Source organism: Falco peregrinus, chromosome 8 (assembly GCF_023634155.1).
Source record: "Falco peregrinus isolate bFalPer1 chromosome 8, bFalPer1.pri, whole genome shotgun sequence".
Lineage (NCBI taxonomy): Eukaryota > Metazoa > Chordata > Aves > Falconiformes > Falconidae > Falco > Falco peregrinus.
Genome location: NC_073728.1, coordinates 65,148,142 through 65,168,920, shown reverse-complemented (window position 1 = coordinate 65,168,920; position 20,779 = coordinate 65,148,142). Strand labels below are relative to the sequence as shown.

The 20,779-nt window shown below is 45.0% G+C and overlaps 1 protein-coding gene and 1 long non-coding RNA gene across 16 annotated transcripts in view; both read right to left on the bottom strand.

Annotated features, from left to right (window-relative positions):
• LOC114011131 (uncharacterized) overlaps positions 1-2,290 on the bottom strand; it is a 61,497-nt gene extending 59,207 nt beyond the window's left edge. For all 14 annotated transcript variants that reach the window (XR_008748463.1, XR_008748465.1, XR_008748458.1 and 11 more), the window contains exon 1: positions 2,111-2,290. This is a non-coding gene — a long non-coding RNA (uncharacterized LOC114011131). The remainder of the gene's footprint in view (positions 1-2,110) is intronic.
• Positions 2,291-4,722: 2,432 nt separating this feature from the next.
• PRELID2 (PRELI domain containing 2) overlaps positions 4,723-20,779 on the bottom strand; it is a 105,908-nt gene continuing 89,851 nt past the window's right edge. For both annotated transcript variants that reach the window (XR_008748394.1, XR_008748395.1), the window contains exons 8-10: positions 8,096-8,137; positions 5,839-6,019; positions 4,723-4,871 (exon numbers count right to left, since the gene is read on the bottom strand). The gene's annotated coding sequence lies outside the window, so the exon portion shown is untranslated. The remainder of the gene's footprint in view (positions 4,872-5,838; positions 6,020-8,095; positions 8,138-20,779) is intronic.

Here is a 20,779-nt window from a genome sequence, read left to right as displayed (position 1 = left end):
CGAGCCCAGAGGGTGAGGGACGTGCTCCTGGTACACCAGGCTTCCCACACCGGCAAGTTCAGTGTGTGCTGGGGGCATCAGTGGGGTTAGATTGCTTCTGGTAAGAAACAGTTAGAAATGCAATCTCAGAACAGCAAAGGTGTTTTGAACATACAAGAGCTGAAAGATGCACCAAAACGTGCATGCTAAAGTCAACAGCGGCAGCAAAACCTAACCTTTATAACTGCTCCAGCAGTACTAACCACAACAGAGAAGACTGCTTTTTTTGTAGAGGCTGCTGGAGACAGAACTCCACAACAGCAAGGGTGGGAGCAGCGGGGAACTGGTGTGGAGCCCCCCCAGCCGGGCAGTGCTGCTGCAGCTGGGCAGCAAGCTGGGGTGCAGACTGATCCTGGGCTCCTCTGGTGAGCTTCCCGTCAGTGGTGCAACTGCGTCTCCCTTTGTCTCACCTTACGATTAATGTTAACATTTGGATTTCTGTTCTGCTCTATTAAACTTTATCAAATGGAGGGGAAAAATCTATTTCGATTATCCGAGCAGATATGATCAAGCCAGATGGGGTAATCGTACTCCGTTTAACAAAACTCCCCAGCAGCAGCTTGCCCCTAGAGCTACACGGGCTGCTATGCTATACAGCTCGCTTTAGACTGGGAGCTAAATGGGAAAGGACTTATAGATTTGTTTACTATCACTATGCAACGAGTCAAGCGGGGTGTAAAAGCGCCCTGCTATAAATATCAGCAGAAAGGGGCTGTCAGTCCTAGCCCAAGGAGGAACACTAAAGCTTCCTCAAAGGGATGACTTGCACAGTGCATAAATCTGAGCCAAGTGATACTACTCTGAGCCCCATTAATAGCAAAGAGCTTGTCCTAAGCTGTCAGACTGTCACCAGACCCTTCCAGCTCAAGGATGCCCATTCAGGCATCCAGCCATGCCAGCTCGAGTTGGGAGAGAAAAAGCTGCCAGGAGCTAGGGCATGACAGGCAGCTTGTGCGCAGAACCAGGAAGGATTTTGTGGTCTCACATCCACATAAATTGCTACCAGCAGCTTATAAAATCCAAGAATTGATCTACAAGGCTCTCCAAATTTCATTTTAAATCACAAATTCCATCCAAGTAAAGACATGGGCCTTAGTTTTATTTTTACTAATATTAATGGCAGGAAGAAAAAACTGTACTATTAAAAAGCAACAGCTACTCATAAATTAACAGATCTTTTCTAAATCAGGGTCATTTATCCCGGTTATGATAAGGCCCTGTCAGGTAATCATAATCCTTACAGAAAAATGCTTTGCCTTCACTGCTGTCCTCTGAGATAGTAAATCTGAGACAATCTGTCTGGTTGTTAAAATATAATTCCTCTTTACTAGAACTGATCTTCTAAAACGGGCTGGGGGATGTGTCTTCTCATTCCTCCTTTTTCTCTGCATTTTCATTGGCGAAGCCTCAAATCTGCTTAGGGTTGTTTTGTGCATCTCCCAGTATTCATGTTTTTTGCAGGAGGGGGAAGTCTTCAAACAGAAAAATATCATAAGCATCAGTCAGGGACTGAAAAATCCCAAGCTCCAACTTGAATTCTGCCAAAGAGACAATGTGTGGCCTTGGGAAAAATCACCTCTCCTCCCTGCAGGCTCTCCATCTGCTTCTCACTAATAAAATGGGATTATAAAACTGCCCAATCCCAAAGGGCAGGTAAAACTTTGAAGGTGAAAATTGTGTTACAAGCATGATACATTATTATAACACAGCAAAACCCCTTTCAGGCCTCTTTTCTCTTCTATTCAGTGCGAGGCAGCCACATTTCAAAATGAAGGCTGTGGACCAGCTTTTCCATTTGCACAGGCTTCTTTCAGCAGGCAGCAGATTAAAGCTGAGAGAATAAACCATAGCAATTAATTTATTCAATGAATTTAGCCTCATTTCCTGTTCACAAAATGTCTGCAAGCCATTTAGCGTTTTTGCCGTGGTTTACTCATTATTCACAATTATTGCAGCATAACTCTTGGTCCATAAATTACTCTTGAACAATTAGCTGAGTGCATTTTAGACGCTATTTGTGTTAGTTTCAGTTTAATACACAGGGCATATCTTCTCTTCGTTCTCTACTCACCATTAAGAAAGGGAACAGATGTGGTTGGGATGCAAGCAGCCATGTTCACCAACTGTGCCCAAAACCACCCTGGTCGCTCTCCCAAGGTGGGATGGCTTTTGCAATAGAGAAAACCGAGCCTGCTAGATAGCCGCAGGCTATTTCCATCCCTTGGTGCATCAAGACTTCCTCTTTAGAAACATGCCAGCAGAAAAAAAAAGAAAAAAGCGTTTTTTGAGAAACTGAGCATTTTTTGCATTTTTGAATGTTTTCTTCTATTGGTTTAAGTACATGTTTTTACAAGCATTTCCATCAGCACAGAGAATTACTGCAACATTAACAAACCTTGCAGAATCATGGAATCTCTTTTAATTTTAAACAAAAAAAAAAAAAAAAAGAGGCATCCCTCAAGGTATCTTCCCAGAGAGAGAACACAGAGAATGCTACTTTAATAAAAAATGGATGGGGTTACTGGTGGGTAAAGGAGATGCTGGCAAAGCCCATGCAAGTTACCACCAGACTGGCTTCATACAGGTTCAGAGACATTTTAGCATTTTAATGTGCTATTGGCTTAGCAAATAAATAAATTACAAAGTGCAAAAAGAGCTTCTAGAATATACATTAAGGCAATTTGGAAATAATTACAGTGAGCTGGTCTATTATGACTTTGACTTCTGAAGTATAAAATCTCCTAGAGATAATGATGATAATCATATTGAAAATAGTTGCCACCCTTTAATCTTCTAAGACAAAACAGAGATCTTTGGGAACTTGGGACCCTGTCACTCTAATGGAACATCTGACAGGAAAGTAATTAGAGTGGAAAGCAAAGGGGTCACCTTACTGCCCGTGCAGAATTCATCAGCTTCCGTTTGCCATCACATGGGGCAGCCAGTTCATCTCCTGCACAGGTTTCTCATTTAAATAGCTTTGTTGCCAATAAAAAGGCTGTCAGACAGACAATTTCCAGAACAGATTTGGATCTCAATAACTCGTACTGGGCATGTAAAGATTCACCATTCATTATAAAGGCAGCTTAGGAAAAATGGCACCAAAACATTGGAACAAAAGTCATTTGCTGACAATTCTGTTAAGATGCAGGACCACTACCTGGAGTTTCATTTTTCTAAGGGCAACAGAAATAGATCAAAAATTGGCTGTGCAGCGGAAACATAACCATTTCCAGCAGAAATGCCTTTCTGCCCCCCTCCCCCAGCCCCTTTTCTCAAAGTGCAGCCTGCTTTTATTGCCCATGTATTTCACTGGTTCAGGCAGGCAGCCAGGATGCTGCCTCCTGGCCAGGCGATCCTCGAACACCTGCATTGCACCCTCCCGGACATCCCCAGCCACCTCTGGAGGGACAGCATCACTCCGAGCATGGTCTCGGCACCAGTGATGGCCTGGAGATACAAGAAGCGTCCATGTGAAAACTGCAGCAAGGTTCCTCCATGGACAGAAAAAAGATTTAAGAAAGAGAGGGGAAAATCGCAGACTGCTGCTGTTGCATTGAAGGAGGCTCTCAGAGCAGGTTTAACTCAAGAGCCTTGGAATTCAATGGAAAAATCCCACTGACTTCAGAAAAAAACTCAGACTAAGTCCATCACCTTTCACAGCTCGGTGGATATCTGTCAGCATAACATGTGACATGGACGTGCAAAGAAATCAAAAGATCATCCATTCAGGTAATTCAGCAGTCATTATCAGGTGGTTCAAGAGAAAAGTAAATACCAACTGACAGTCGCAACATATTTCATGGACTTTAATTAGTTTGAAGTATGAAGGCAATTTCATCTATGATACCTATCTTTGGGAAATAATGTGGTTTTTAATTTTTTTTATAGTTGAAATGCCTGTATCCCATTGTGTGTTCCAACACATAAGCATATTTCAACCTGGCTATTTAATAAGGATATTTCATCTGCTTTTCATATATTCTTTTTAGGTTTTATTTCAGGATGTATTAGCAAAGTTCCTAGAGGCTACTACCTATTTTTCTTGTTTAATGTATGAACCTAATTCCCATAGAGAGCAACAAAATATTCTCTACCTCAGGATACAGGAGGTATCAACACACAACCATATTTCAACCTGGCTATTTAATAAGGATATTTCCTCTGCTTTTCATATATTCTTTTTAGGTTTTATTTCAGGATATATTAGTGAAGCTCCTAGAGGCTACTACCTTTTTTTCTTGTTTAATGTATGAACCCAATTCCCATAGAGAGCAATGAAATATTCTCTACCTCAGGGTACAGAACTCCGAGCAACCTGATCTGGAAGATGTGCCTGCCCACGGCAGAGGGGTCAGACTAGACGATCCTTGAAGGTCCCTTCCAACCCAAAGTCCTCTGTGACTCTGTACTCCATCCAAATACAGCGATGTGGCAAAGCTGGCTCTTATTTCAGTTTAAACCTTAGGAAAATAAAGGACAGACCCCAGGTCCCACCTTGTGCTTTGTGCTGGAGACGCAGGATGTGTTAGCCCTCTTCCCCAGGCATGACGGATCTCACCAGGGGCACAGTGGGAGAGTGACGGTCCTAAGAGAACACACTGCTGTGCCCAGAGCTGAGGAAGGGCTGCAGCAGCCGTGTCAGGACACCCATCCAAGGGGTGCTCCATCCCACTGTTACTCACCCTAACAGCCTTCAGAAATTTCTCGTTTTCAGCCAACTTGCAGACACTCAGTTGATGCTGTTTAACTTAGGGTCATTGCTCAAGGCTAACAATAAAAAAGCCTCCTTGCATTTTCAGAGCTCTGGATGAGGTATAAAAACAAATTGCCTAGAAAAAGAAGCAGTTTAAGAAAGTGAACTAAGGTAATTGAAAAATAAAAGTTTGGTGTTTGGCCAGTATAACATTTGGATTTTGAAATACAAATGATTCCTAACATGAGGGTTAAGCTCCTTTCAAAAAACCCTATTTTTCTTCTTCAGATCATCTAAGAAGAGTAAAAGAAAACAAAAGAAAACCCAAGCCACACAGTGTGGGGGAATGCAATGCAGTATGGATTATCATTTCCCAAGTCTGTTTTCCAAAACTGACTTAGCTATATACTTGGGTACAGGTCTAAACACTAGGACTATGAGAGGCAGAAAATTCAGCCTTGTCTCCATTTGCTAGAGTTCTTGTGCAAGTGGATCTAACACAAACCTTCCTTGCTGGCAGGTGGGCAGTGCAGCTGCACAGGGTGCTGGCTGCCTTTCTGCAAGAAGTGCAAGGGCTTTATGGAAAGAATCTGGGAACCAAAAGACTGAAGAGGTCTCCACAGATCTAAGACATGCCTATCATCCCCATGCAGCTAGATTTTGTTTTTCCCTTATACCTAAATCAGATCACGTGGTGATGCAAGCATTTGAAAATTTATTTTTTCTTAACATCATCTCATTACTCTCAGCAATTCTGCCTGTGACATGCTGAATGGTTCTTCCAGTCTTCTGTATTGGTAACCTTGAAACGCTCATAAAGAGTTACACTTCCCCTTAAGTCATTGTTTAGCCAGGCTATACATATTTAATTCTTTAATCTTTCCTCAGAAATTCCATTCTAGATTTAATCATTTTAGCTGCACTTGGAATCATCTCCATCTCCCCAGAAGTGGTGCAATGAGCAGAGCCCCCAGTACAGGCTGACAAGAGACGTACATTGAGAGACAACTGCAATTGCTCCGCTCTGCAACTTCATACCTGTAATCCATAATTATGTTGTACTTTCATTCAACTATCAGTCTTAGAACTAGAATTTAACCTACCATTAAAATCTCTTTTGAAGTCTGTGTTTCCCATGTGATGCTTCTCCATTATATGGATTTGATTTATGTCCTCAATGCTTCAGCTCTCCGAGACAGCAGCGAGGCACCTCACCTGCTTCATGCGCCTCCCAGGACAAACAGCTGCTCGGAGAGTTTCTCTGGAGAGATGGCAAGTGCTTCCCTGCAAAAGTCAGATCAAATATGATGAATTATAATTCACTTCTACTAAATATCTTCAGATTATTTTCCACAATAGTTGCCTGATGAACTTCATGTTCTTCAGTTCTTTGGCAGTAAAGTCACTGTACAAAATTTGTTGTGCCTTTCCTAACACCTACCAGCTCACGATTGCAAGGGACCAGCCAAGGTTTTTAAAACGTTGGCGTCAAAAGTACTGACAAGCCTTATGCTGTTCTAGAGGAAGGAAAGGCTGCAGATTTTGATAGATAGATAGATGGGTACAGCCATAAATAAGTTTAATTATGCAATGACACATTTCTGAGTTATTCATTCTGTTCTCCTCCCTTTTTGGAATAACAAATTTGAAAATTTGAGGTAAATTACAATACAGGACCAAACCTATTAATTTTGACTATTCAAACAGATGATTTATTCTTCAGCAGATGTAGGCTTAACTATACAGCACAGCTCAAGTGACACCATTAAAACCCTACACCAATCACTGGTGTGTTGAAAATTAGCCAGCATAGAGCCAACAGCAGCACAGTATTATCATTTAACATATATGATTGCTACAGCAGCTCGATGTTACCTGTGATCAAACATCATACTCAATACAAGTAATTAGGAGTTTGCTTTTAAACTTGATTTTTATGGGGACAGATTTACTAAACAAGTCAGACATTACACTGGGTCTTCAGGAAAGCCATTAAACTTTGCATCTGCATCTGAAATAGAACTGGTAAATGTTCTTCTCAAAAGTTAGCTTATCTTACAAGACCCAGGGCAGAAAACTTGAAAATGCAAAAAGCTGATAAGCTGCAAGAAAAACTAAGTCAAGAAATAGTTTTTGTCCAAAAAAATACATGATCAGAAGAAAAAGGTTTTATTTATTTACTAATATTTGTTTTTACAACCAGAAAATTAGGCAGGATAGTCTCTCTCTCAATCAAGGCTTTGAGGACCCGCAGTCAGCACGTCAGACTTGCCAGGTGTAGTTGGTACTTACTTATGTTTATATTCATGCTAAGGTGAATGTACCAACAGTCACAGTCACTCCTGATTTCACAGCATAAGCAAAAATCAACAGATTAATAGTGCTGTCACGAAGGGTACCAAGCTGGGCTGGTGTGAGGGCAGTCATGCCTTGAAGGCAGTGCTCACAAGGAGCTGCTGTGGGGAGGGTGTCCAACTTACCACAAGGTAACCACCAGGTCGAAACGATGCTGAACCAGATTTCCTAGTGATGTATGTTGATCTGTAGGCCATTACTAAACTTGTGGATGACTCATTGTCACTAGTTATGACATGTTAATAGTCATTAAAATGCTTTGCTTTTTATCTTGTGTTTTACCAGAATGGTTTTGCCTACAGCCACAAACTACAACAGGACACTTGTAAGGTGAGAGAGGGAGATTGACCACCCGTCGTTCAAACCAGAGGAGTAATAGCTATTGCAGCAGAAGCCGAAGGACCAAAAGGCTCCATCTAAATAATTCAATACAGTTAAAAATCACTAGTACCTTTCAGGGAATTTTAAGAGCATTCCCACTCAATGTCCTCCTACAGGCCAGGGGCTCTGGGGGCAGCAGACAATTTTTATGGGTTTCTAAAACCTTCCAGGATTAATTGTCGCATGCGTCTGCCGATGCCTGAACAGCTGCCTAGAGCCCACTGGAGCGCCCGGCACGAATGCAGAGCCGCTCCCGCAAAACCACGTCCAGACCCTACCCTAGCACTCCACAGCAGCAGGTCCATCCCATCACTGGCAAGTATTCCCTGGACCCACAAGTTCTCCTCCTGACTCAGGAGGAGACAGAGAAATGAGGGGTAATAAGGGTCAGGCTAAGTGCATGGGCTGGATCCACTCGCCTGTGACCTGCCCAGCCCACCTGCACCAGGGCTGAGCCGTCTACCAGTCACACCAGGAATTAACAGGTCTTCCCTGGGATTAACCACCACTAGCAAGAGAACAAAAGCCTGTGCCTTCACCTCTCGCTAGGATTTAATTTTCCCTTTTACCTCACATTTAAAAAAAGAGCAGAGATATCATTAAGCAGAATTAAAGAAGACTCACCTTGTGCATCTTCGTGTATCTCATTAATCTTTTATACCAAGCCTGGAAAATGAATAAGGGTTTTCAATAAAGGTGGTGAGATCCTGCAAAGCAATAGCTCTTATGCATGGCTGCTGTTGTCTCTAGCACAGAACTTTGACACTGGCAAAGCAGAATACACACAGTACACTGATTTCACAAACATGCAATTTATCACATGACAGAAATCAGCTAAATGACATGAAAATGTATCTGGAGACTTCATAATGTCACCTTACATTCCTGATACAATTTGACAGATACCATCTGAAGAGAGCTGCTTCAAGCTGCACAGAATACTATTGCGGGGTAAGATTATTCTATTACTTTAATACCAGCTATTTCCTCATCTCTTAGGGGTTTTCTCTCCTTCTAATTTTACAACTGTTAAACTATTGACATAATTTCTACTATTCTAGTAAAAATTGCATCCCATTCTCAAAACAAAGTACATCTTTGGTACACACTCAGGGAGTAGGTGGAAGAATCCCAGTTCAATCATGTCCGATGGAAGGATGGGAAGGAAAATAAGGTGAAGCAACCTTTCAGTATGTGGCTGTCTTTGATTAGGAGATGGTGAGCATGAAACTTGTGTTCTGCTTCACTTTCAACCCTTTCTGAATCTTGTCTCCTGTCTCACCTTCTGCATGGGATCCTGTTCTCTCAGACCAAGCTCGCAGGAGTCAGTTGGGGTTTTAACACGATCGATCCAACTATCTCCTGAGTACTCACACTCCTGATGAAACCACCAGGCTTTCCAGCAGCTACTCGGAACCTTCCCATATTTTCCCACAGCATCCAAGGCATTTAGGACCTCATCAGATAAGCACAGGAAAGAGCCCTGGTCCTGCTCCCAGGCACTCTGCAGGGCTTACTCATGGCTCAGCACTGCACAACTGAAAAGGCTTTTGAAAAAAACCCATAAAGTTATCATTTACCTTGCAAATACTATATTGGGTTCTGATGCAAAATGTTCTGATGGAGGATATTGCTGCAGCTAAAAAACACTTCAAGTAAGCCTCCAAGTAGCAACATTTCAGGGATGTTCTTGGGTGAGGAGGTCTCGTATTTTCCTGATTTTTTTTTTCTCTTCTCCTTCTGCATTGTCTGCTTATCACTATTTTGCTAGTCAGAAGCAGCTTCTCCATATTTCCTGGTGTTACAACATCCACAAGTCACGTTTCCATACTTCAGCCAAATGTACTAATTACATCTAATTTACTAATTCGGATACTCCAACTGCTATTAGGCAGGTATATAAGTAACTGTAGAATCAGAACATTTAATTGCAGCTCCTTTCTCTCCTATCCTGTATATATGAATCCCATGACAAGATGCAACGCAGGCACCGTGCCTCCCCGTAACACACGAGCTGTGCGCTTGCGAAGGGCCAAGCCCCGCCGTGCCCCAGCAGGAGAGGGTTACACAAAAGCAAAGACTCAACGAGCATTCTGCAACACAGCAATAACCAAGTTCAGCGTGAAGCAGCAGAGTACAAACCATCAGGGAAAAGCAATCCCAAATATTATTGGTTTTGCTAGACCAAAGTCATCCACTTGTTTTCCTGCTTTTCTGAAGTGGCAGAGTAGGCAGTTCTGCATGTTGCGAGCTAAAAGCTGATCTTCACAGCACGGGCAGAGCGGGCTGTGCACACCCAGGTGCCTCTGCCTCCTGCTGCGACTCACAAAGATCATCTCGCCCCGTCTCCAAAGTGCAGAAAGGCAGCTCACGCACGTGTGATGTGCTCCAAGAAAAGACTGCACCTTGGTTTCAAGGGATAATAGAATTATTAAAATTATTCCAATTTAGATAAAAAAAAAAATCCAAATTTTTCTCTTGCCACTTTTGTTCCATTTCACCACAGAGACCTCAATATTTTTAAAAGCTTGGCCTATTTTTTTATCATTAGTATCAAATTTGATCCACAGCAAATGAAGTCAAATGAAAGAAATCTATACTAATTTCTGATTTGCTTAACAGCGCGTTCAGCTCACCCAAATGCCATCAGCCTAATTTTCCTAACAGTACTCTCTTCTGCAAATTGCTTTAATATAATAAGGAGCTGAAATAAAACTTTTCCCATGAAGAGAAAAATGGGTATAAATAGAGATTTAATTGTGCATGCTACTTGTTTGCAGCAGTGCATTTAATATCAAAGCAACTATTAGTTGATAAAATCTAAAATTTGTTAAAGGGAGTCAGTGAAAACAAAAAACTGACAAAACTGAAAAATCATTATAAAGCTTATTCTCTATGCTTTAAACTAAGCTAAGGAGGAAGCCAGGGCTGAGTTTTTCGGTGTTTACATCATGTTTCTCCTTACTTAAGTTGCTCTGGGAGAAAATGAATCTTCATGTAATATAATTCTAGATGGTAACCACTGAGATGATTAAATGAAGTTCCCAAAAAGATGCTGCAGTCTGGAGCAGCTCAAGACTTCACTAGACAAGCTGTGCTTCTCACACAGCTTACCTAACACCCACCACCAAAGGAAAGTCCCCTTTGGAAAGGCAGGCTAGTCTTCAAATCACATAGGAATAAATCCTAATATATGCTGATTATATTGGAAGGCCAAAGATGACCAGGAACGACAAGGGATGGATGGTGTTGTACCGTTGGCTACGCATCACTCCTGACGCAGGACCGGTCACTTAACCTCTTGGGAGGGCTTTCCTCCCTCCTCCCACTGCAGTGCCTGCAACGCTTGAAGGCAGACGCTGGCGAGCACCGAGCATCACGGCCCTTCCCACGGAGGCAGCTCACAGACCGGGCTCCCGGCCATCCAGCCACGCAGTGCTGCAAGCCAGCCCACCCGCAGAAGATGTTTTCTGTAGGGAAGGTTCCTTGATCCACATGGTCAGTGGCCCTTTGCTGTGCTCGTTTCTTCGCTTGAGCTCGCTCCCCTAATTAATGCTTCCACACCAGCTGCGGGTACACCGGGTGACAAGTGCTGCTTGAGATTTGACAAATCACTTGCCTTCCAGCTACTCCTTTATCCCACCTACTATGTGAAGCAGAAGAGATGGTTTTGGCACATTTTGAAACAAATGAATGACCAGCATGGTTCCTATTTGTATCTTCTGGGTTTAATACAACTTGATGTAAGGCTGAACTGGGTTAACATAAAACTAAAAATAGCTGCTCCTGTTATCAGAATTGTTCACTAGTTTTGACAATGCCAACATCTGCTTTTATTAGGAACTTGCAGGAGTAATTTGTCTAAATGAAATTGCAACACAAAATTAGTATTATGCAGCTGAGCCTGTTGCTTTCGCTCTTTACACGGCTTTCAAAGCCAAATAAAGAAATGCCAAATATATCCTGAACTTTCCTGCTGTCACTTGTCGAATGTGTCAAACATCAACAGATGAACAGAGCTTGCCTCTTCCATCCAGGCAGAGGAGGAAGGACAAGCAGCACCCTGGCACCTGGATGTGCACCACGGCAGGCATGCCTTGCCTGAGAAAACCCACCAAAAGAAGATGGGGCATCTTCCCAAAGCCATCATCCAACAGCTGCACTTCCATCTTTGGTTCAAAGAACCAGTAACTGGGAAAAAAACACATAAAAACCCCAGAAGAAGGGTTCGGGAAGAAGGTGTGCTTCTCCCACATGAAAAGGGTTTCAGACCCACTTAAGTCACTTCTCCCTTTCCCATGGAAACACAACCATATACCAGCAGCACGTTATGCCAGGCTTGTGTGTGTTAGACGTGGGATTTGAGATTCCAGCTGTGTGGCTCCGTACACAGGATGAGCTGTCCCTGGGGCAGATACCGGGGGATTCTAATTCCAGCTGTCCAGGGAGCCTCACGTTCAGCTCTGCCACACAAATTCCTGCTGTGTCCCCCTCCCAAGCGAGAGCCCACTGTGGGGGGCACTGACGGGGCTAAGGGGGCTGTTCCCTCCATCATTTGATGGAAGGAGGTTTGGAGAGATTTCAGCAAGACTGAAGGGGTGGGGAGCACTGCAAAATGAGGAAAAGCATTTCATACCTCGGCATGTTTTGTAAATTGTGTTCTAGCTCTTGAGCCATGCCTATCAGTGACACTACGCCAAAAAACAGTAGTCTATCCTCTCGTATTTCCAGGGTCCAGCTCTTCCCATCTCTCGCTCGAGCTGGACAGAGTGAAGTCACTGTGCTGCTTTCTGCTTCACATGCAAGCAATCGCTCAATCTGAAACAGATGTGCAGTAGCTGGATAGAACAAAACACAAACAGAGGTTGCAGGGGAGAATATGATTATTCAGTCATGAATATTCCGGGCAGCACCCTGGGGAAAGCAAGAACAATTGAAAATCACTTTGCTTCTCTGGGAAAAAATGAAGGCAACTGAAGCAGCACAGTATTATGGGACTGAGGGGCTTCCCCCCGCCCCCCCTCCCCCCCCCCCCCTCCCCATTTTTCTTGCACAAGTTCTCTTTTTTAAATTGCATCATGCCTGTCATTTGGGTTTCCCGCATTATCAATCAGAAACTGTGGCTTGTCTTTTTGAGATAGCATCTCGGGGTCACCTGGCTGCCGCCAGTTCCATCATACTCGTGGTGACATCACCTCTCCAGAGGAATGAGCGGCTCGCTCAGGATTCACAGTGCTGCCGCTCTGCTGCCGGGTGTCTGGCAGCTGCCTGCCCGGGTGCCACGGAGGGGATGCATCTCAGGATGCTGAGCTCAGCTGAAGTTTGCGGGTGCGAATGCTCTCACCTGCCGCTCAGGGGAGACCAGCCCAAGCCAAGTGACTGCACGTTCCGTTCGTGGCCATATGGCCATTGCCCAAGGAGCTTTTCTTACGTATGCCAGGATGTGTGTGTGTATAATTTAAAGTGCACTTTCCTCCCTTCTAGATCTGATATGCCACTCAAAGGCAAGGCTGACATAAAAGTAGCAATGGGCCTGAGCTGCACAGCATCAAAGCTGCTCTCAGAGGTCCCCGGAACTGGCGGCATTGGTTTGTATGGCACAGGTGACCACAAAGCTCAGGCATACATCAAGGACTGAATTTTTACTCAAACCTGAGTGCATATGTAACTCAGTAAAAGCACTGCTATCTGGGAGTACTTAAGTATAAAATATATCTCTTTTTAGTCAAGAATTGAAGCATTGCTCACATTCTACATACGTGATGAAGTCCCAGGGGAGGAAAAACCTTCTACTCACCTTTAATCGAAGCCCAGCCTCAATTTGCACACTTTTCAGAGAAGTGCTAGAACTGGGGCAGGTTTAGGAGGTCTGCCTAGCCAAGACCTGTAAAAGTTCAGTCCTTTGGTCCTAACAGACCCCAGCCCTCATCTCAGCTCATTCCCTGCACTCCTCAGGGAGCAGGCGGCAGAGCCCCCACATCCTCCCTGGCAGCACCAGGGTTCCCACGCGCCACAGCAGCACGCCCCCTCATCCCCCCCCCCCCCCCCCCCCCCCGAGCGTTCAAGGGATGCACACCCCAAACCTCGGAAGCTAAGGACTCGCATCTCCAGTATATTCTTAATCTGCTAAGGGGAAAAGGCTGCAGCTTTCTTCTAAAGGGCAGGCAAAACAAGTATTTTGTCTGCATCAGCTACCGGTACAGGGGCTTTTCCTTGCCTCTGTCCCAAAGCAATACAGTAACGCAGGTGTCATTTAATTAAAATCTAAAATATCCACCTTGCATCAGTGAGGTATAACAACCTATAAAACTTACTCCAAACAAGATAATTTGCTGTTTCAAGCCTGAATCATGTTCACCCAAGAGTACACCGACTACCACAGGTGCACTAGAGACATGTAAAGGGATTTTAATTGCCTGAAACTCCAGTACTGTCAAGACGGTAAGACAGGGAAGGAGAAGCCTTTACAGTTGTCTCACTGTTGTAGATGAGTAGGCTGTTTGAGCTTAAAATGCTTCTACACGATAAGGGGCTTAAAATAGTAATCAACTTTTCTTATTCAAATAGATAGCTGCTTTTCACTCCCGTGGCTTTCTGCATGTACTCTGAGTCAGTAACTAGGTCAGGGAGATAGAAGAAGCCGTGGGAGGAGAATAACTTTTGTATTCTAGGGATAATTCAGTTCCTCTGCCATGAGGCACTACGGGACTATGAGCACAAAGGCTCCTCCATCTTCAGGAGGTGCCGGCAGCAGGCACCGGCTGCAGTGCCCAGGGTTTGGCCGACATGCACCAAAACCGGCTGCTCTCAGAGGAGCAGCTCCCACCCAGGAACACCCGCTGCGCCGCATCTGCCCATTACACACCAGCACTCTGGTTCTGCCCTTGGTGCCACAGTCTCCAACAAGGTGGGTCAAGGCTGCACCCTTTGGGAAGCAACCGCCGCCAGGGGAGCTCCAAGAGCATCACCATCCGCTCGTGCTCCCATGGGATGCACTACTTGTCTGCTGCATCAGGCTTCCAGCAGCAGGCGACTGGGAGGAGCTGTGGGACAGAGATGTTCTATAGCCTAAACATAAGTGTTCTCTGCTACCCAGTGGAGAATAGGGTAACTGAGTACTTACGGCAAGCTGCTTGCTTAATTGCTTAACTATTTGTATGCTAAATGACCTCTGGATCATCCATGAAGGGTGCATGAGTGAAATTGTGCAAAACCAAAATTGTGCGTGACCATCCTCAAAGCCTGGGGACGTGCCTGGCCATCAGAGCCAGCTGGGAGGGCTGGGGCCAGGCTGCTGAGACCCACCTGTCTCAAGTAGTGCATCCCATGGGAGCACGAGCGGATGGTGATGCTCTTGGAGCTCCCCTGGCAGCGGTTGCTTCCCAAAGGGTGCAGCCTTGACCCACCTTGTTGGAGACTGTGGCACCAAGGGCAGAACCAGAGTGCTGGTGTGTAATGGGCAGATGCGGCGCAGCGGGTGTTCCTGGGTGGGAGCTGCTCCTCTGAGAGCAGCCGGCTTTGGTGCATGTCGGCCAAACCCTGGGCACTGCAGCCGGTGCCTGCTGCCGGCACCTCCTGAAGATGGAGGAGCCTTTGTGCTCATAGTCCCGTAGTGCCTCATGGCAGAGGAACTGAATTATCCCTAGAATACAAAAGTTATTCTCCTCCCACGGCTTCTTCTATCTCCCTGACCTAGTTACTGACCACGGACCCAGCCAGTCATGCCAGCGTGCAAATCTGGGGTTTCGCCTGTCTGCTGGCAAAGCTGCCAGGGACGAGCAACAGACAACTTGGAACATGTTGCTTTCTGAAAATGAGATTGGAAATGCATTACCCAGGAACAATTCTGAATACATGTATTTCAGTTCATAAGGATAATCAGGATATACTTACAAATGCTTTTACAAAATGTGTTTGCATTCATATGTCTCTCTATATATACACTCAAACATATATACCACAGAGCTGGCCATGTGTAGGCAGTCTGTACATACAAATGCCTCTCTCCAGGAGGGATTGCTCACTGTCAAAGGTGCAACAGTATCTGGTTACTCATCCACCTCACCATGACAGCCCAAATACTGCCATTTGTATTAGTGGTGCTAAGGTGATGAGATGGGGCCATTTTATAAGCTACATCAATCAGTAACTAATATACACCCAGGCAGTAATACCCACCTATAAAAGGTATACTCTCTATTTATATACAGATTTTCTAAACAGAGCTTTAGTTTTCATATGTTAACAAATGTAATTTACTCTGCCCCTCTATTGCTGACCACATGTGAAAGCACACACGCTGCATGTGGCAGGTTGCAGATGTTACCTGCTTGTGTGTGTCATGTCCACCCCAGCGCGAGTGCTGCAGGGGACTGGCCCACTGGCAGGATGGGTCCCCTGAAGCATCCTCCCACCTCCAAAGCACACCCCTGCCTCCCACACAGAAACCAAGGGAGGCTGGTTCCTCTGAGCTGGAATACACATTACACCTTTAGAAAGCAACTAAACGAAGATGTTAATTACAAAGAGAGAAGCTGCCAGGATTATTAGCGATGTGTTGAGCAAAAAAACCCTGTTATTTACGTGGGGAATAGTTTAGTATATGCTTGGGATTTTTTTCATCTATTCAAACCCAAGGCTCTAATATGTTGCACTGCTTCTTGTTCCCATGCTACCTACCTGTGGCAGGCACACCACAATGAAACTCCACACTTCCAATTAATTTCTGTCTTCCAAAGGCACCCTTTTGGCATAGTAATGCGCTGAAACGCTGTCAATGATTCCCTCCAGTAAATGGTGATGACTAGGCTGTGGTACCGAAAGAGAAAGTTCTGCAGATGGGTCCTTCAGATCAGGTTAGCATCTCCTCACTGCTAGCCGACTATGCCATATTGTAGTTTAATTAATAATAGCCTTCTCTGAAATTTACTCATTAAAACAAAAAAAAAATATGCATAATGCAATGTGGCAGATCCTCAGCTACTCGTACTAACCTCACATGGTAGCAGTCACACTCCTGCTAGAGCAAAGGAGAATTTAGATTATGGAAATGGTGAGATTACTAGTTTAGAACTGAAAACACAATGAAGAGATATTTAGAGCTGCTTAGGTGGCTTGTGGATGCGCCCATGTAAGTGAAAGCACGCAGGGGCCCCTTGACTGTTTTCAGATTGCAAAGCATTTTTAGCTCTTTCTGGTTTTCCGGCATTTCCATACTTTCTCAAGCATTTAATTTCCAGTTCTTCTTTCCTGAAATGAGCACGTTGTAGCTGTCACAAATTGGTATGCACACATAATCATACAATCAATTCGTATGTACAACCAAGCAACTGAATGTGTAGGAGTTGTGTATGAGTAAGTGCACGGATAATGACAATATGCTCACATTAGTTATATTAATGCCTGTTTATTTCTAAGTATGATGTTCCAAATGACTTGCAGTAAAACTGAAAAATAATATGATTCTATTCTTCATGGTGCCTACAGTGTGTTAAGTATGTTGATATTCAGATATACTGAATATTGAACATAGATATCTTATTAGGTGCAAAGAATTTGCTCTGTGATGTGCTGAAGAAAGAGGTACCATGAAAGGGTGATTAGGGACCGGCTCAGGCATCAGAAGTTTATGGGTGCAGGGAACTTGGAACCCCATGAGCTCCCTGAGACCCAAGAATCTGGCTGGCACCTGCCTGTCAAAACACAAATAAATATCATAGACCACAACCTTGAAAAAAGTGTTCCCAAAGTGAAGCCTTTAAAGACAGGACATCAAGTCTGAAGCACAAAATGCCTGCAAGGTTGGCAACATGTCAAACAGTTCTTACATGACATTACCTTAACCACCCAGCCGCAATCCAGTGCATGTATGTTGAATACTAATATGATGCAATCATTATACAGAGGCACACAAAATTTGCTTCCCCAAAACCCAAGTGAAGCTTGAAGCATGTCAACCAGAAATGTCAAAGTCATGAATAAAATGGGGGGGGGGGGGGGGGGGGGGGGGGGGGGGGCACGGGGGAAAGAAGGTTGTCTTGAGGTAATTGTAGGCTTTTAACGAAAGGAGTCATGCTAGACTCCAAGCCATGTCACATCACACAGATACGTAAATAATACTGACAGATTAATGCTGAATCTGTAAAAGAAATCACACTCACTCATTCAGAAGCTTTTAATGTGCAGCCATGGACAAACATTTGGTACATCACCTTTAGAGCAAACCAAAGCACAGATGGATTGCAGCGAGTTACAGGACTGACCCTGCAGGATGCCACTGACCTTTATGTCATCTAACCTGTTGGTAAATAAGTCACTGTCACCCACAGCAAAGAACCCGAGCTGGTGGTCAGCAGCAGGTTTCCACCAACTAAAGGGTGTCAGCAGGACAAGCCCCACAAATACAGGCTGGGTCAGCAGCAACAGGAGAAGACTGCTTCTGGTACAGAGGTTAGCAAGAAGAAATCTTAATCCCTGCCCGGAGTTTATTTAGGGTGTTTAATACAAAGGAAATTGATATATGTGTTTGTTTTATCGATGCCTGGCTTTCTTCACTTAAATCCTAGGTCATAAGTAACTGTGCAGAAAATGCAAATGTGTTCCCATGTAGGAACAGCCGTTCTAACCTGGCACACAGAGAAACCTCTGGAGCAGACAGACAGATAAAATAATTAGTTCTGACAGCTGACAACAAGACTAAGCAGCTGTCAGTCCCATAGAAAAATCTTGTACTTTGAAAAACACATTTAAAACTTCAAGCTTAAAAATCCACATGCACACTTAAAACCCCATGCTGTTTGAGTTATGTTTGTTTTGCTCCACTTTCCTGCTCTTTCCATTTTCCTGATACTCTGTCCTCCCAGTTCCTAATGGGAAACTGTCCAAATCTGAGTTATAAATGCCAAACATATAACCTTAAGTCTTCAGCAAAATAAAAAAAAAAAATAAATTAATCAGGTGCCGCTCTTACTTGGCAGTCAAAATATAAAAATAAAACATTTATTTTTCCAACTTTAACTGCACATTCTTGCTTTCTACTATTTGCCTGCATTAATTCAGCAGCAAGGTTCTCGGAGACGAGCTCTGCCCTCCAGCTCTGGTGGTGGTGGCTTTCCATCCATTCCAAAAACACACATCAAAATTTTATAAAAGCCATAAAATATGCCGCAGTCTAGTTTTATCTTCTCTCTTTGAACACGCAAATAATTTGACTCCATCTTACCCAAACACTCAATAACCAGCAATAGGAAAGAACAGGATAATTTACTGGGTGGTGTTGGCAGAGGAAGGGGAGAAGGGGCCGGGGGAGAGGAAAGGGTCTGAGGCACTTTGTGCAAACAGCGCTGCTGCAGAAGCCTCACTTCTCAGTCTTTTATCACCATGCACCTCTAATCTTTTCTGTTTCTGTGAGAAATGAAAACCTTCTGAACGTGAGCTCCCACTTGCCACCGTGCTGCTGTTCCCGCTCCCTGCCCTCAGTATCGGCACTCCCCCCGCCTCCATTCCCCCACGGAGCAGCCGCTCCTCCATTCACACCCCAGCTCAGCGCATCGCTCAAGGCCTGCCAACAGCCACCCAGACACAGCGAGCACCACGGGGAACAAACCGGCGCTGCGGCGGCATGCCATGGCAAAGCCAGCAGCCTCAGCTCCGGCCCCGTGCCCTGGGGAAGCCCAGCCAGGCAGCTTGCTCGCCTGAGTGAGCGCCGGTGGCTGCAGCCTTTGAGTGGGATGCTCCCCCCACCGAGAGCACGAGCACCCACCCACCCCTCTGCATCCAGCTTTGGAAACACTCAGGTAAGCGAGACACCCAGAAGGTCGGGGATGCACGGAGTTCTCCCAGGGAAGGCTCAGCCATACCCCCCACGCCTGCCTTTGGCAACACCGCTACAGGGCTTAGCACTGTCGCCAAAACCAGCAAGTGATGCTGGGGCGGCGGGCAGCCACATGTAGAGCCAGAGCATGCAGGGCTGTGGATGTTCTTCATTCAGTCTTGCTGCCCATAACTGCAGTAATCAATTAGTGAACAATAATTGTCTTGGCACTACAAAAGGACTTTCGCAAGGAATGGGACTGGCTGCAGCCTGCTGCTTGCCAGCTGTTTCAGAACACTGGTTTTGTGGGCAGAGCCTTCATGGAGCAGCTCTGCAGGCGCACTGACCACTGTGGTCGGAGGGCTGCTAACCCATGTCCTCAGGGAACCAGCCATGGGACAGCCAGAGTCGACGTGGATGCCCACCTCTACTACACCAGCCCCCCCAACCAGGTCTCCCTGCAAGGAGGGTCACGCAGTCCCCCAGCCGGCGCCTCGCAGCTCCCCAGCCCAGTGCCTTCCCGGCAGGCACCTATGGGCAGCCCACAGACACCCAGAGAGCCCAGCTTAATCTGCACACAGAGGGGTATCCAAGAGTTAATTAATTTTTTGATCCTGTCATCCTCTCTGAGGATCAGGCAAGGGAAACAGAGGAAAAAGCATATGGCGAGAAGAAGGCAGGTTAGCAGGCCAGAATATGAGGAGCAGATCCAGGTGCTCCATGGGCTCACATTTTCCAGAATTACTTTCAACGACTTTAATTAAGCTCTCCCCAGACTCACCAGCTTGGAGAGATTAAAGCAAGAGAGATCATGCTGAAGAACTTGCGTAGCACGTAGCTCTCCCTGTAAGCTTTTACAGTTCTGTAATTGAATTCACTTCCAAATGCATCACAATTGCACTATGTGAAAAGCCACGCTGACCTACTTTCAAGCCAATTTGTATGTACTCCATAGATGCTTTAAGTCACTTTATAAACACAATATATTTTTTGTCTTTGTTAGACAAATGTAGCATTTATTGATGGAATCAGATACCCCTCTTGTCCTGCAAGAGTCATTCTATTGAGAAATATGGCACGAAGTTTACTTACAAGAAATTGTCCTGCATTTCCACCTAATCTTAATCATTCGTTATTACTACGTACATAGCAGGTGTGTGGGTGTTTTATTTGCAGCAGCAGCACCCAGCAGGCAGGCTCCCAGCACTGCAGGAGGCAGAGCCACCCAGGTGCTCAGCACCAGCGATGAGCATCAGGACCCGCGCTCCAGCCCCATGCTGCAGGTCACAGCCAAAAGGTTCCTCTGCACCTCCCTTTCCCCCAGCACTGGCCACTGCCTCCCAAAACACACACCTAACCAGCCTGCAACTCTCAATCACCAGAGCTGGGAGAGCTTTTCTGGTAACATTTAGTGGTCTCTTTGCAGTCCTAAGTGCCAGCGCTTTGGATTGCACCTGAACCTCAGCATCTTTCTTTTCCTAATGAAGGATGCAGCC